Genomic DNA, 15580 nt, shown 5'->3' with positions numbered 1-15580 from the left:
TCTGACTTAGTTGGTCTTACCATTGGCATTACACGCGAGCCAACTATTGTAATGTGCATACCCTGCGTGTCTAGAAATCGATTGTTTATTATGGTAACTACAGCCTTTGCATTAGCATACCTAACAGGCTGAACATTTTCAATGTCAGCCTTGTCTTTCATGCTAAATCCTAATTGTGGGATCCAGGCTGCAGTAGGTTCAGGTTGTTAAATCTTCTTTGTTGATGTTTGCGGCTCACTGTCTTCCCATGATGGCTTCTTCCTTTTCTTCTTTCCACAATGTTGCGACGTTCCAAAGCATGCTGGTCCTCTGTAGAGCGGCTTATCAAAGCTGAAGAAGATACATTAACTAAAATGTTATTGCATGCACTGCTACTTTGCTATGTATTTATATACACTATATTGTCAAAAGTATTGAGATGTCTGCCTACACACACACGTGAACTTTAACCGCTAACCAACGCAGTTGTACTGCAGCAGCATGGCTCGGCTGCACGAATCGCCTTTATGCTACATCAGTAGCATAAACGGCCACTAGGGGGCACTTGCGAGTGCCCAGCGGCGTCGATCGCCCTGCCGGGCTCCCGCGATTGCTCGGGGCACACGGAGAACCCGCAGCTATGTGTATAAAACACACAGTTTCCGGTTCTCTGAGCAGTGAACTGACAGATCGTCTGTTCATACAGTAGTTTCCCTACACAGTCCCATCCCCCTTCAGTTAGAACACAAACTAGGATACATAATAACCCCTCCCCTGCCCCCTAGTGTTAACCCCCTTCACTGTCAGTGACATTTTTACAGTAAACAATGCAATTTTAAGCGCAGTGATTGCTGTATTAATGCCAATGGTCCCAAAAATTTCAAAATTGTCCGACATAATGTTGCAGTCACGATAAAAAAAAAAAAAAATAATAATAATATATATTAATAAAAATGTCATAAAACTATCCCCTATTTTGTAGACACTATAACTTTTGCGCAAATCAATATATGCTTATTGTGTTTTCTTTTTTGTATGTAGAAGAAGAATACATATTGGCCTAAACCGAGGAAAAAAATTAAATAGGATTTTTTGTACTCACCGTAAAAACCTCTGTAGTTCACCGACTGACACAGCCCCTTTCTTAGGCCATTGGGTTGTTATGCCACCTGTCGTAGAAAATTTTTATTAATGTATGTTGTCAGATGACCCCAGTGTCAGTTTTGCTGCAATACACTCATGTGAGGTTATTCGCACATACAGACATTGGTGGAAAACCATTGGATGTGGAAACTTTCCCTTGGACACGGCGGATCTGTTTGCTCTTTTAAGGTTGTTTATGGTTCTCACCAAGGGACTGGCCTCTCCATGGCGACCGCATTTAAACTCCTAAGTAAGCAGATCGGTGTATTTGGGAACGATAGCATAACTATACACAATTATGGCCTGCTGGGCCATAGTTTGGTATGGTTCGCATCTCTGGTAGCAGTGGGAATGTGCAAAGCCATGTGTGGTGTGCAAAGCCATGTGCTTGCCACATGGTTTTGCACACGTCACTATGGTATTTCTGTTTGAATATATGCATGTGTGTCATTGGTTCTTTTGCTTTCAATATGTTTTTATTTAATATGCGAAGTCAGACAACAAGATAGTATACAAAAAATACAGTCAGTAAACATCAGATCTTAAAGATGTGATTTTCAACATAAACATCAGTTAGGTCCTCCGACAGTGTAATTGGGAGTGCAGTTTCTCAAAACTGTAAATTGAAAATAAACTATATGTGACAAAAATATTGATGAACTGCACATTACTTAGCAACCTAGAACAGTATAGTGCTTTATCGGCCAGGTCTTGAAATATGCCCCATATTCTGCCAGGCCCATTTACACCTCATCCAGGGAGCCGTTTAGGCCTGTCATTGGTTCTTTTGAATGAATACAAGTGTCTGATTGGCTGATTCTGAAGTCAGCAGCCTCTTTTGTTATCGATCTGTTTAGTATAAATAAAAGTCAACTGGCTATTTTGCTCAGGATTATACTGAGCTCGAGGTTACACGAACATGTTTGTTTCACTTGAAGAGAAAGAAAGGCGCGCTTTCCTGGCATTATATAAGAAGGCTTTTTGTGCTTTTAAGCGCAAAGAAATTATATGCTTACAGGGAGAAGCTTAACATTTTCTCTGACACACCTTCAGGACTTGGCAGAACATGTTATAATAAAACTACAACATTCTAGTTCCGCCCAAGGGGCAGTCCCTTAGGTAACAACCCCTCAGCCTGCTACTGCAGCTTCAGTACGTTAACAAGCAGTATAACGTAGACAAAAATAGGAGGGTGCTGTGTCAGTCGGTGAACTACAGAGAGAAGGATTTTATGGCGAGTACAAAAAATCCTATTTTCTTGCGTTCACTGACTGACACCGCTCCTTTCTTAGACCATTGGGACATCCCCAAGCAGTGCCAAACGAGGGGTGGGAAAACAGCATAAAAACTTTACCCACAATGGCATGTGGGAACTAGCATAAAAACATTACCCACAAAACAACAGTGTGTGGGAATAATCAAGAACTTTACCCACAAAAACAAAACAGAGTGCTCCTCAATCTGGGAGTCACTACCTCCAAACCGCCTCAGAACTTGCGGTAACAAATGCAATAGTGCATTTCTTAAAAAAGTACCGTGTTTTTACCAAAAAACAAACAAAAAAAAGTAAGTGCAATTGCCATTATACGGCCGCCTGCAAATCTTTGCAGCCAAAACAGGCATCTGACGTCTACCTTGTAGAATTTTGTAAAGGTGTGGACAGACGACCAAGACGCCGCTTTACACACTTGAGCGATCGACGATTGATGTCAGAAGGCCCAAGACGTTCCAATTGCCCTGGTGGAGTGGGCCGTGGCCGGAAAGGGGGGCACCTGCCCCTTCAAGGCATAGGTCTGTACTACAATCTGTCTGATCCACCTGGAAATGGTGGCCGACGAGACCAACATGCCTTTTTTTGGACCAGCCACCGAAACAAACAAGGAGTCTGACTTCCGAAAGGGAGCCGTAGCAGACAAATACACCCTCAGAGCCTGAACCACGTCCAGGAGTGGAGGACCACCTCCTTAGGATGTGTCGGTTTAGGACACAGAGATGGTAACACAAAGTCTTCATTGATGTGGAACGCCGAAACCACCTTCGGCAGAAAAGAAGGTTTTGCAGATGCAACATCACCTTATCCTTGTGGACAACCAGATAGGGCGCCTTGCAAGACAAAGCCGCCAGTTCTGAAACCCTCCTGGCCGAAGTAATGGCCACTAGAAAGACCACTTTCAGAGAAAGTCAGAGGGATCTCTGATATTTTTTGAATGGCGGTTTTTGAAGCGCCGATAACACCAGGTTCAGATCCCACGGGGTAACGGTGGATGCATTGGAGGAACTACATGTCGGACCCCTTTTACAAAAGTGCTCACTAGAGAGTGAGCCGCCAGGGGCCGCCGAAAAAAAGACAGCTGAAGCTGAAATTTGTCCCTTAATGGTGCTTAACGCCAATTTCTGGTCTACTCCTTGCTGTAGAAACAGCAGGATCCTGGATATAGACGCACGCCATTCTTTCTCCTCACACATGGAGATGTAGGCCTTCCAGGTACGATGATATATCTTCAGAGAAGAAGATTTCCATGCTCTCAGCATAGTTGGAATCACTGAGTCCGAAAGACCCCGGTTCCTCAACACCTGGCTCTCAATAGCCATGCCGCTAAAAACAGCGATGGTAAAGCAGGATGGAGAATCTGACCTTGAGTCAGAAGGTCCTCTCGTAACGGCAGTCCCCTCGACCTCCAGCGCAGACATGGTAACGGTTTCAGCGGAGGAAAGGCATAGATCAGCTGGTACTGATCCCATGAAGCCACCAGCATGTCTGACGCGTCTGCCCAAGGATCTCGTCCTGGACACAAATCTCTGCACCTTCTGATTGAGACGGGAGGCCAGAAGATCCATGTCTTGAGTGCCCCATTGCAGGCACAGTAGCCTGAACACCTCCGGATGCAACGCCCATTCTCCTGGGTCCAGCATCTGGCGACTTAGGTAGTCCACCTGCCAGTTTTCCACTCCTGGGATGTAAATGCCTGATAGGGCCAGTACATGCCGCTCTGTCCACTGAAGGATGTGAGCGACCTTCCGTGCGGCGGCCAAGCTTCTTGCTCCTCCTTGGTGATTGACGTATGCCACCGCCGTGGCGTTGTCCGACTGGATCCTGATCGGACGCCCTTGAAGTCTTAATCAACCATGTGGAGAGGCACAGCCTGATCAGTCTCAGCTCGAGCAGATTGATCGGCAACTTGGATTCCTCCACCGACCAGAGGCCCTGGGTTGACTGAACTCCCATTACTCCATGCCAGCCGGTTAGGCTGGCGTCCATTGTGATCACTGTCCATTTCAGAGGTAGGAACGGCTTCTCGGACCGAAGTGCCGGGGACCTCAGCCACCAGAGCAGGGAATCCCTGACCAACTGGCTCACCTGAATCTGTCGATCCAGGGACAACGGAGATTTGTCCCATTTTGTCAAAATCTCCTTCTGCAAGACTCTGGTGTGAAACTGGGCATACGGTACTGCCTCATAGGAGGCCATCATTTCCAGGACTCACATGCAGAAGAGTAGCGACTACCACCAGTTTTACCACGGCTCTGAGAGTCTGCAGCTTGTCTGAAGGGAGAAACACTCTGGCTTCCATGGAGTCCAGCAGTAAGCCTAGGTACTCCAGACGCTGAGTCGGTACAATCACAGACTTTTTTAGGTTCAACAGCCAACCAGATCCCTGCAGGGTCTGCACGGTGATCGCCACATCATTCTCTAACTGAGGTGGAAGATGCTCTCAGGAGCAGATAGTCTCGGTAACCCACGATCGCGATCCCGCATTGTCGCGGCAACGCCAAAAACAGGAGACAATACCTTGTTAAAGACTCGGGGGGCTGATGCTAAACCAAAGGGGAGAGCCACAAACTGGTAGTGGGCTTCCCCAAATCGCATAAACCTCTGATGCCGAAGGCATATGGGTATGTGCATCCATCCTGGATGTCCAAAGACGCCAGGGAGTCCCTTGATGGAGTGCAGCGACTACTGAGCGAATTGATTCCATTCTGAACCTCTGTACCTTTACAAAGTAATTGAGGTCTTTTAGGTCCAAGATTGGATGTACCCCTTCCTTTTTGGGGACTACAAACAGATTGGAGTAGAACCCCTGGAAGCGTTCCAACTCCGGAACAGGTACTATCACCCGCGATTCAGCAGGACCCTTACCGCCCCCAATAGGGCCTCCCGGTGAGCCAGGATTACGGGTAAGCTGGAGGGGAAGAATCTGTTTTGTGGCCAAGAGAGGAACTCAATCTTGTAGCCTCTGAGGAAATCAGATTGCAGACCCATTGGCCGGACAGCCGAGAGGCCCATCAGGCTGCAAACTCCTGAAGGCGAGCCCCCCGCAGGTTTGCGGGCGGGGGGGCAAACCTTCATGCGTAGCACTTTTGCTCGCAGGCTTGCGGTTCCAGGGACACCTTTGTCCTTCAGAAGTCATCCTGAGACGCTTAGCCGAAGCCCCGGGCGGACGAAAAAGCTGTTTGTGAGCTGAAAATAAGGGGCCCTTGCCTACGGCATGGCTTCTTAGCCTTCCTGGCCTGTGGGAGTAGCATACTCTTACCACCTGTGGCATTTTTAATAATGTCATCTAATGAGGCTCCAAAGAGCCGTTCGCCAAGGAAGGGAAGATCCGTCAGGGCTTTCTTACATGCCTGGTCAGCTGACCAGCATTTTAGCCAAATCAGGTGCCTCAGCAATACTGCTGACACTGAAGCCCTGGATAACAGAGGAAGGGTATCCAGGGCTGCATCACAAACGTACTTAAGGCCTTGCACTAACTGGTCTGCTAGTTCCACGCAGACAGGAGAAGCTTGTTGCTCCACCTATTAGTGGTGCAAAAGTTTTGCCCACTCAGTAAGTGTCTGAGACACAAGTGCGGATGCCAGTACTGGTCGCATTGTTGACTCCCCAACCGTAAACAAGGAACGAGCCACTGCCGCGGCCTTCCTGTCCGTGGGGTCCTTAAAAAGGCAGGAGTTCCCTCTACCGGGATTGTGGTTACTTTGTTTAACCTGGATACTGGGGGGTCCACGACCGGAAGAGCCGGACACTTTTTGAGAAGGCTCTCCTCAAAGGGGTAACGCACCGCCATGTATTTGGGGACCGAAAAGGTCCGTTACGGTCTACCCCATTCCTTGTATATGAACTTATCGAAATAAGTCAGATACGGGAACACCTTAAGTGTACAGGATGGCTTACGGGACCCAAAAGGGACCTCTACATCAGCAGAGGGATCTGCTGGCTCCTGAATTTTCAGGGTATCAAGCACAGCTGTGATAAGTGCTCCAACAAGCGCTTTGTCGTGCATGGACCCGGACTTGGACTCATCCTCACTGTCCAATCGGTCCTGGTCAGCGTCGTCTGAAACGGCAGAACAGGGGTTCTGCATCAGAGCTTCCCTGGAGGATGGGGGGGGGGGGCAGGGGCAGGGGCCATTTTTTACCACCTTTGCGCCCAAGCACCGCCTTCATCTTGGCAACGAATGAATGTCTGCACTTGCCTGGATTTCAGGGGAAGAAACACCAGTTTCTGAAGCCATGCTGCCCTACCCTGTCTGCCACCCGTTGAGAACTTAGGACAGTGATGGTCCCAGCCTCCTAACTGCTGCCGGCTGAGGGGCTTTTCCCGCAGGACCACCCTGACCGAGTTCTGGGCCATCAAGCTAGGTGCGCCTGTGTCCTGTGTCAGCTCCCAGATGCATAAGGGATCAAACCGTACTGTGCTGAACTGTTCTGAATAGCGCTGAAGCTGAAAAACGTGTTCAGGCTTCAAGAAAATGGCTGCCGAGCGTCCAGTATAAAAAGGACATAATCTCAGAGAAAATGGCAGCCGGACTACAGGAAAATGGAGACAGAGCATGCTGCTCCCTGTCACACCAAAAATGGCTGCCAAGCACTGTATGCCATGAGGGACAGGCAGAGAAATGGCGCTGAAACAGCGCTACAGCGATCAGCAGACACAGCCTCCAGACACCTCAGGGGAGAGACCTACACACATCCAGGGCACAGCTATCCAGCGCAGTCCCCCCAGAGAGCCCCTGTCTATGGCACACACAACGCTCAGCAGCCCATGCAGCATCTCCCACAGGGAAGGGGGGGGAAGATAGGGACAGGGAGAGAAGAGAGGGAGGTGAGGGACCCCCGAATTGACCTCCCAGGGAATGCCCAGCTGCTCAGCCCCACCGAGGCAGGGAGAGCTGTACTTACCAGTCCTGGAGAGCTGGGAGACACTCCATCACAGACCCACTCGCCGACCAGTACGGGGTGGCTGCTGGCCCAGTGCACTGTGACGCAGACATCAGTAGCCCAGTCATATGTGTGCCCCGAGGCATTATACCCACCGGCTGCCCCTGGAGCCTGAGAGGCATGTCGTGGCCGACCCAGCGTGGAGCTCTGGTCTGCATGCACTCGCTGTCCAGGCTGGGGAGACTACAAAGATAAGAGTATCCAGCCTGTCACCCTGCCGGCTGTTGATAGCAGATCACAAGATGTTTAATCTTGCGCAAAAGGTAAAAACTTCTGCAGAAAAATCCACGGACCGATGGGACCGCAGGGTTCCTAGGTCTTTCTCCTTCACTAGGCAGAAAAAAACTGGAGGCTGCAGTAGCAGGCTGAGGGGTTGTTACCTAAGGGACCGCCCCTTGGGCGGAACTAGAAAGTTCTAGTTTTATTATAACTTGTTAACATGTTCTGCCTAATACTCTGCTGAAGGCGGCGTAACAACCTAATGGTCTAAGAAAGCAGCTGTGTCAGTCGATCAACGTAAGAGAAAAAACGCTTATATATTGTTGGGGGATATTATAGCAAAAAGTTAAAAACAATGCGTTTTTTCAAAATTGCGCTTTTTTGTTTATAGCGCAAAAAATAAAAACCGCAGAGGTGATCAAATACCACCAAAAGAAAGCTCTATTTGTGGAAAAATAATAGAAAAATAAAAACACGTCAATTTTGTTTGGGAGCCACGTCGCTCGACCGCGCAATTGTCAGTTAAAGCGACGCAGTGCCGAATTGCAAAAGTGGTCTAGTCTTTGGCCAGCCAAATGGTTCGGGGCTTAAGTGGGTAATGGCATCCGAGTCTTAGTCGGTAAGGTTCAACATGGAGTTGGCCCCCCCTTTGCAGCTATAACTCTTCGGGGAAGGTTGTACACAAGGTTTAGGAGTGTGTCTAGGGTGATGTTGGACCATTCTTCCGTAAGCACATTTGTGAGGTCAGGCATTGATGTTGGACAAGAAGACCTGGCTTGCAGTCTCCACTCTAATTCATCCCAAAGGTGTTCTATCAGATTGAGGTGAGGACTCTGTAGTCCAGTCAAGTTCCTCCACCCCAAACTTGTTCATCCATGTCTTTATGGACCTTTCTTTGTGCACAGTCATATTTTTCACATATATTCCTCAATGAACATTTTTTCCCTTTTTATGTTTGAAATCATTATGACTCTAATATTGAGTGGGTCCCCTTTTGCCACTAAAACAGTCCTGACCCATCAAAGAATGGACTCCCACTGGACCCCTAAAGATATGCTGTGGTATCTGGCATCACACCATCCCTAGCAGATCTTTTAAATCCTGTAAATTGCAAGGTGGGACCTCCATGGGTCAGAGTTCCCATAGTGCATCCTGATGCTATCTCTTCTCGAGGTAAGCGAAGCACATGCTTCCAGCCATCCACATGATGTAAAAGAAAAAGTAATTCATCAGACCAAGCCACCTTCGTCCACCACTTCTTGGTCCAGTTCTGATGCCCATTATAGGGGCTGTGGACATGGGTCATTATGGGCTCCCTGACCAGTCTGCAGCTATGCAGCTTCATACACAAACTGCGATGCACTGTGTGTTCTGACACCTTTATATCAGAACCAGCATTAACTTTAGCAATATGAGCTACAGTAGCTCTATTAGATTGGACATTGCGGGCCAGCCAGCCTTCGCTCCCTACATGCTTCATTGAGTTTTAGCCACCCATGACCTTATTGCTGGTTTTCTATTTTTCCTTCCTTGGGCCACTTTTGGTTGGTCCTGACCATTGCAGACCAGGAACATCCCACAAGAGCTATAGTTTTGGATTTGCTCTGACCCAGGCATCTAGCCATTACAATTTGGTCTTGTCAAAGCCACTAAAATCCTTACGCTCATTTTCTCCGCTTTCAACACATCATTTTCCCCGTCATCAAAATACACCGCTCAACGCCGGGAGGACTGACCGTTAAAGAAAAACCTGGCAGGCAGGTTGTACAGAACTCAATTGATAGATCGACTTCTGTACAACCAGCCTTCCCATACATGGATCTAAATTGGCCGAATTTCAATCCATGTATGGCTGCTCTTGGTCATCTAGCATTTTACTGCAATTCAAATAAACATGTAAAACAGGGAACTTCACATTCTTTTGAATGCTTTGCAATTGTAAGGAGAAATAAATATTGCCATCTAGTGGAAAATGTCAGTAATACAAAAAGGTGGCCTGTAAAATTAGAGGTCAAATTGAACATTTTTGTACAAAAAAAAAAATAATAATAATAAAAAAAAAGTACATTTGCACTTTTAACATAAAAATTATATTATAGAGAGATAGAATGATATATATCTCTCATCATCTATTCTGCCCCTTATTTTCTGCTGTACAGGGGACTGCTGGTTTACACTAGTGCAATTTCTGATGTGATGTGACTTGAGTCACACAGAAATCGCATTACAAAGGAAATATTATATTCAATGGCGCCTGTTCTCAGCAATGCGACTCTATTTTAGAAAAGGTTCCTTTGGTGCGATTTACAGTGCCACTTGGCCCCAATGACTATGGAAACACGCAGCCAGTCACATTAAAGTCGCACTAAAAGTGAGGCAAAACATCACATCGTAGTATATTGTATGTATAAACTGAGCCTAAATCTGACTACACATACAATTTTTTTCTGTTCAATTTCCTTTAGATTTACCTTCAACTATATAGTGCAAGGGCCTGCCTGATTTCATAAAATTTGAGAAAGTGTTTAGGTGTGACCTCATATTATATGGTATTGGTAAATCTAAAGGAAAATTTTATAATGTGCAGCCAGCTTTAGTTGGGTATTAATGACTAATTGCATTTAAAGTATAAATAAAAAGGTATTTTTTTTTTTAGATAGAGTGGAGAGGGAACCCCTGTCAGGTCTGTGTCCCTAATAAGGAGAATCACCCTCTCAATTTGTCCTGTTTACCATTAGCACCAAAAGTGAAAGAAAATCCCCAAATTTTGGGTTGTAACCAGAAGAGTAATAGAGGGGAAATCTTCCAATGGGGACACTAGTTCTGGTGAAAACCAGGGATTCCCCTCACTTCCCGTTTGGCTATGGGGCAGGAAGTGAAGCGAAATCTCCCCAATGGGACACAGATGGCAGAAATAAAACTGACAGTGGTTATATCCCTCCCTTACTCTATCCAAAATGGGGAGAAAAAAAATAAAAAAGGGTTCGCTCCCATTCCTGCTTTAACCTGTTGGCGCAGAGCGTACGCAAATATGCAGTCTCTCGGGGGCCAGGCCTTGGTGCAGAGCGGCTGTATAGTTGTGTGCAATAGTGCCAACAGAGCTGTACTGAGAGCGCGCACAGTGATCGGCTGCTCATGGCAGTTTCCGAGTCATGTGACCGTCGTGACAGCCAATCATGGTGGTCACAAGGCCATAAGCCCTGCCTCCCGGAAAATCCAAACCCCTTACAGTGCTGGCTGGAGTTCACCAGAGCTTCACAGGTTGCCACTGGATTCCTATTCTACTCCTCCGTGATGACACCACAGAGCTGGTGGATGTTAAAGACCTTCCCTTTGAGGATGCCCCACAGATGCTCAATAGGGTTTAGATCTGGAGACATGCTTGCCCAGTCCATCACCTTTACCCTCAGCTTCTTTAGCAAGGCAGTGGTCGCCTTGAAGGTGTGTTTGGGGTCATTATGTTGGAATACTGCCAATCGCAGAAGGGAGGGGATCATGCTCTGCTTCAGTATGTCACAGTACATGTTGGCATTCATGGTTCCCTCAATGAACTGTAGCTCCCCAGTGCCGGCAGCACTCGTGCAGCCCCAGACCATGACACTCCCACCACCATGATTGACTGTAGGCAAGACACACTTGTCTTTGTACTCCTCACCTGGTTACCGCCACACACGCTTGACACCATCTGAACCAAATAAGTTTATCTTGGTCTCATCAGACCACAGGACATGGTTCCAGTAATCCATGTTCTTAAAATAAAATAAAAATACAATCAGTGCAAAGAGAAAAACAGAAATAAAATGCAGCTGCACACTAAAAGATTTTTCACATAATCCAAAAGTCAATATTATACAAAAGGGAGTGCAGCGCAATATCAGGGCTCAATAAAACTTTTCAAATGTCATTTAAAAAAAAAAGTCCAAAAAAAATAAATAGAAAGTGAAGCTAAAAAGCAGAAGGTGGACTAAGAGTCCCAGTAACCAAAGGGTTCCTGTGAGAAATTTCAATGTAATGCCGCGTACACACGTAGCCGACTATCTGGCGGACTTCCCGCCAGACTGTCCGCTGGACTTTCCGAACGGGCTACTTGCCCACACACGACACTTTTTCAGTGGACTTATGCGGCGTACTAAGTCCGCCGTACTTTTAGAGCCTGGCTGTGCTGCTGATCCCTGACCAACAAGCATGCAGCAGATGTCGGGGGCGTGACCGGATGTCAGGGTGAGAGGTCGCGGCGGGCTCAGACCTACCGCTTGCTCCAGAGACTAATGCTGCCGAGGTAGTGTGGAGGAGGAGGAGGGAAGGAGAAGCCGAGCGTTGAGGTGCCGAAACGAGGGGACGCTGCGAAGCTGTGACGCCACCAAAGCAAGAGTAACGGTACATTCGGTTGACCGAACGGCGCAACAGTGGAGGTATGTGGAGGTCGCCACAGGAAGCTCTCCCATAGAGGAACATCGATCCCCACGTAAGAAACCCTGTGAGAGAGGGAATCAAAGCGAAGGGAGGGATTGAGCGTTACCCCCCCCCCCCCGGTGGAAGAGACGTAAGACCTGAAGGTATGACCAGGAAAAGGGGGGTGGAGGAGGCGACCACACATAATGGATCACAAACATTACGCAGCTCCAAAGATAAGGCTGGTCACTCGACCGGGCTGACAGGCGTTGCTGCTGCTGCCGCCGCTTCTAAACTGGAGCGAAATGCCCATACGCCTAATCAGACTCCAAACCAAACACCCAAAAAGAACGTGCAAGTCGGAGAGGGGCGGCCGCAGAGTACTGCAGCCGTGCAAACGGTCGGAAGGAAAAGCCAGGGCTTGACGACCGAAATAGAGCCGAAAAGTTTAAATAAAGCAATATGTGTGGCAGTCCGGTCGGACACTACGGGTGTAATGGGTGGAATATTGGAAGCACAAGCGTCTGTGAGTAATCTCTCCTTAGAGAGGGGGACTGGACGGGACACTGAGATAGGTACAGAAGGAGAAATTTGGGCAAAAGGTAAAGAACCATCACTAAAAGAAATTCTATCTGCGGTGAATACATGTAAATTATCATTGGATGATGTATCAGATCAATTAAAGCAGATAAGAGAAGATGGGTTAAATCTTAAAAATGAAGTACAGAAAACTGCGGCTCGTATATCAGATATGGAGGAGAGAGTCAGCCAGGTGGAGGATGATGTACTCCCGCTGAAACAGGAGATGCAAATGATGAAGGGCCAGTTAAATTTGTGTATGGCTAAAATGGACAATATGGAAAATATTATACGCAGGAAAAATATCAGAGTTTTAGGTTTTCCGGAGAAAAGCGAAGGCAATGATCTTGCTGAATTTATGGAAATATGGATAAAGGATAAAGTAGGGAGTGAGAAGCTATCAAGATTTTTTGCAATTGAAAGGGCGTATAGAATTCCGTTTAGGATGGTGGAAGGAAGAAGTCATCCTAGACCCATAATCATCCAATTGCTGTCCTATAGAGATAAAGTTGTTATCCTTCAAAGAGCAAGAGAACTGCGTAATTTTGAATATAATGGGATAAAGATTTCATTGTATCCGGATTTTTCCCCAGAGCTGCAAGGACAGAGAGCCAAGTTTATAGAGTGCAAAAAGAAATTGCAGAATCTTAAAGTGAACTATGCATTGCTTTATCCGGCAAAGTTGAGGGTATCAGCATTTGGGGAAAACATATTTTTTAATAGTCCAGAAGAAGTTAAGTTGTGGTTGGAGGAAAATAAATGTCTGCTGCAACAGAGAGGAATGTTGTAATATGAAAACAGAAAGAAAATGGACATTTTTTTTCTTTTTTTCTTTTTTTTTTTTCCGGACTAAGAGGGAATGCCCCCATATTGCTCTGTTTGTCTCCCTCCCTTTCTCCTTCCCCCCTTCCCCTTTTTTTTTTTTTCTTTTCTCGGTAGTAATGTGGACTATTTTTTGTTATAGAAATAAGAGTAATGGGAGTGGGTGGGTAGGGTGAGTAGGTGGGGAGGATATATCACCCTGGGAGGTAAAAACGGTCATGTTGGAAGCCCCTTAGAAGGGCCCCAAGCGGGGCATGGGAGGTTTGGGGAGGGGAAAGAAAAAAGGGATGGGGAGTGTGAATGGATGAATGATAGCGAGAGAAAGGAGGTTGAAAGGATAGGGAAGGATATAGGTAGGCATGGTAAAGGATTATTAATTGCACAAAAAATATCTAAGTATAAAGTTGATGTGTGAAATTGCATTAAATACGGTGGTCAGTGAAAAAGGGCACAAGAAAATGAAATTAAGGGAGGCACAAGGAAATAAATTGTCCAATTTATATAAAACGTGTGTAAAATGTGTATAAGAAATATGGTAAATTTGAGATACAAAATATGTGTGGGACTAAAATTTTGGAGCACAGGGAAAAAAGTAAGGGGGAGATCACGTGTGAAAACACAGAGAAAGCACGTAGAATGGAGAATAAAAGTATGATATTGTGATTTAGGCTTTAAATATGGGAGTAAGCAGTAAGGTAGGGAACTTCACTAAAAAGGTTAAAATCTGTTCTTGGAATGTACGGGGGGTGAAGGAACAGCTGAAGAGACATGCGTTATTTTCCATGGGGAATATGGGTAATTATGGGATGCTCTGTTTGCAGGAGACCCACCTGGACCGAGATACAATCAGTGTGCTAAGACACAGGAAATATAGGATACAATATCATTCTACATACACCTCCTATTCAAGGGGAGTGAGTGTCTTAATAGACCCTGGGTCGGGTCTAACCTGCAGGCAGAGCATCATAGATGTTAAAGGGAGATATGTGTTCCTTTTTTGTGGTATAGAAGATAGAGTATGTGTGATCGCAACTGTGTATATCCCACCACCATTTAATGCAGAAATATTATATGAACTGCTGAAGTTTATAAAGGATAAGCCTGGAATCCCAGTCATAATAGCAGGGGACTTTAATATGATAATGGATCAAAAAATAGATAGGTTCCCACAGAAGGTTGGTAGTAGGGAGGGACCTAATGGGTTGTTATTTCAATTCTGTGAAGAAACAGGTTTTGTGGATATATGGAGAAGGTGGAACCCCTTAAGAAAACAGTATTCTTGTCACTCTAAGACGTACTCCACCTTGTCCAGGATCGATATGGTGCTGTGTAATGAAGAGGCGCTGGGGATGGTGGAGAAAGTGGAGTACGAGCCAAGGGGAATTTCGGACCATTCACCGGTAATGTTTTTAATGACAATAGGGAGAGGATGTAGCAGAAGGGAATGGAAGATAAATCCATTTTGGTTAGAACTAATGGATAACATGGAGGGGGTAAAAGAAAATCTAAAAGAATTTTTGAGCATAAATGTGGGATCTACGTCCCTGGGAATAATGTGGGATACCTTGAAAGCCTTCTTAAGGGGGGAACTAATAAAAATGATATCGCAGATTAAGAAGAATGGGTTAGCAAAGGAAATAGAAGCAAAAGAAAGGGTAAGGAGGTCAGAAGAGAGGTATATAAGGGCCCTTTCAGAAGAAAGCTCCAAGGAATGGGAGAAAAATCAGGTAGAATATAAAAGACTTATTTGGGAGAAAGAGGAGAAGAAAAGGCAGTTCCAGAGGCAGTCCTTCTTTGACGAAGGGGAACAAGTGGGGAGGGTATTGTCATTGATTGCTAAATCAAATAGTTCGTCCCCAATAATACCGGCGATATTGGACAGGGAGGGAGGTATGAGGAAGTCAACACCTGAAATAGTGGAAGAGTTTAGAAAATATTATGAGGAACTATATAAAGTTTCAAACTCCGAAGTAGAGGGGGAGATGCAGGAATTTTTTGGGAAAATAACATTACCCAGGCTGTCGGAGGAAGATAGGGAGGGCTTGGAAGCACCATTGACCCTGGAGGAGCTGCAAAAAGTAACAGCAGAAATGACAAATCAGAAAGCCCCAGGTCCGGATGGACTGCCGATAGAGATTTATAAAAAATTTGGGGAGATACTTTTACCGGCTCTCCTACAGGTGCTCAATGGGGCTTTTGAAGCGGGGCAGTTGCCGCAATCAATGATGGA

At 46.2% G+C, this 15580-nt stretch overlaps 1 long non-coding RNA gene across 2 annotated transcripts in view; it reads right to left on the bottom strand.

The window, feature by feature from the left end:
• Positions 1-15580, bottom strand: part of LOC143924743 (uncharacterized) — a 37827-nt gene that overhangs the window by 12153 nt on the left and 10094 nt on the right. The window contains exons 2-3 of one of the 2 annotated variants that reach the window (XR_013261912.1): positions 1082-1148; positions 121-330 (exon numbers count right to left, since the gene is read on the bottom strand). This is a non-coding gene — a long non-coding RNA (uncharacterized LOC143924743). Of the gene's footprint in view, positions 1-67; positions 331-1081; positions 1149-15580 lie in introns of those variants that run through there. The other variant, XR_013261911.1, reaches the window with a different exon arrangement.

Source organism: Lithobates pipiens, unplaced genomic scaffold, assembly GCF_037356315.1.
Source record: "Lithobates pipiens isolate NorthernLeopardFrog02 unplaced genomic scaffold, aLitPip1_a1.2 Scaffold_22, whole genome shotgun sequence".
Lineage (NCBI taxonomy): Eukaryota > Metazoa > Chordata > Amphibia > Anura > Ranidae > Lithobates > Lithobates pipiens.
Note: the sequence above shows the minus strand (reverse complement) of the source record. Positions and strands in the feature narration are given on the sequence as shown.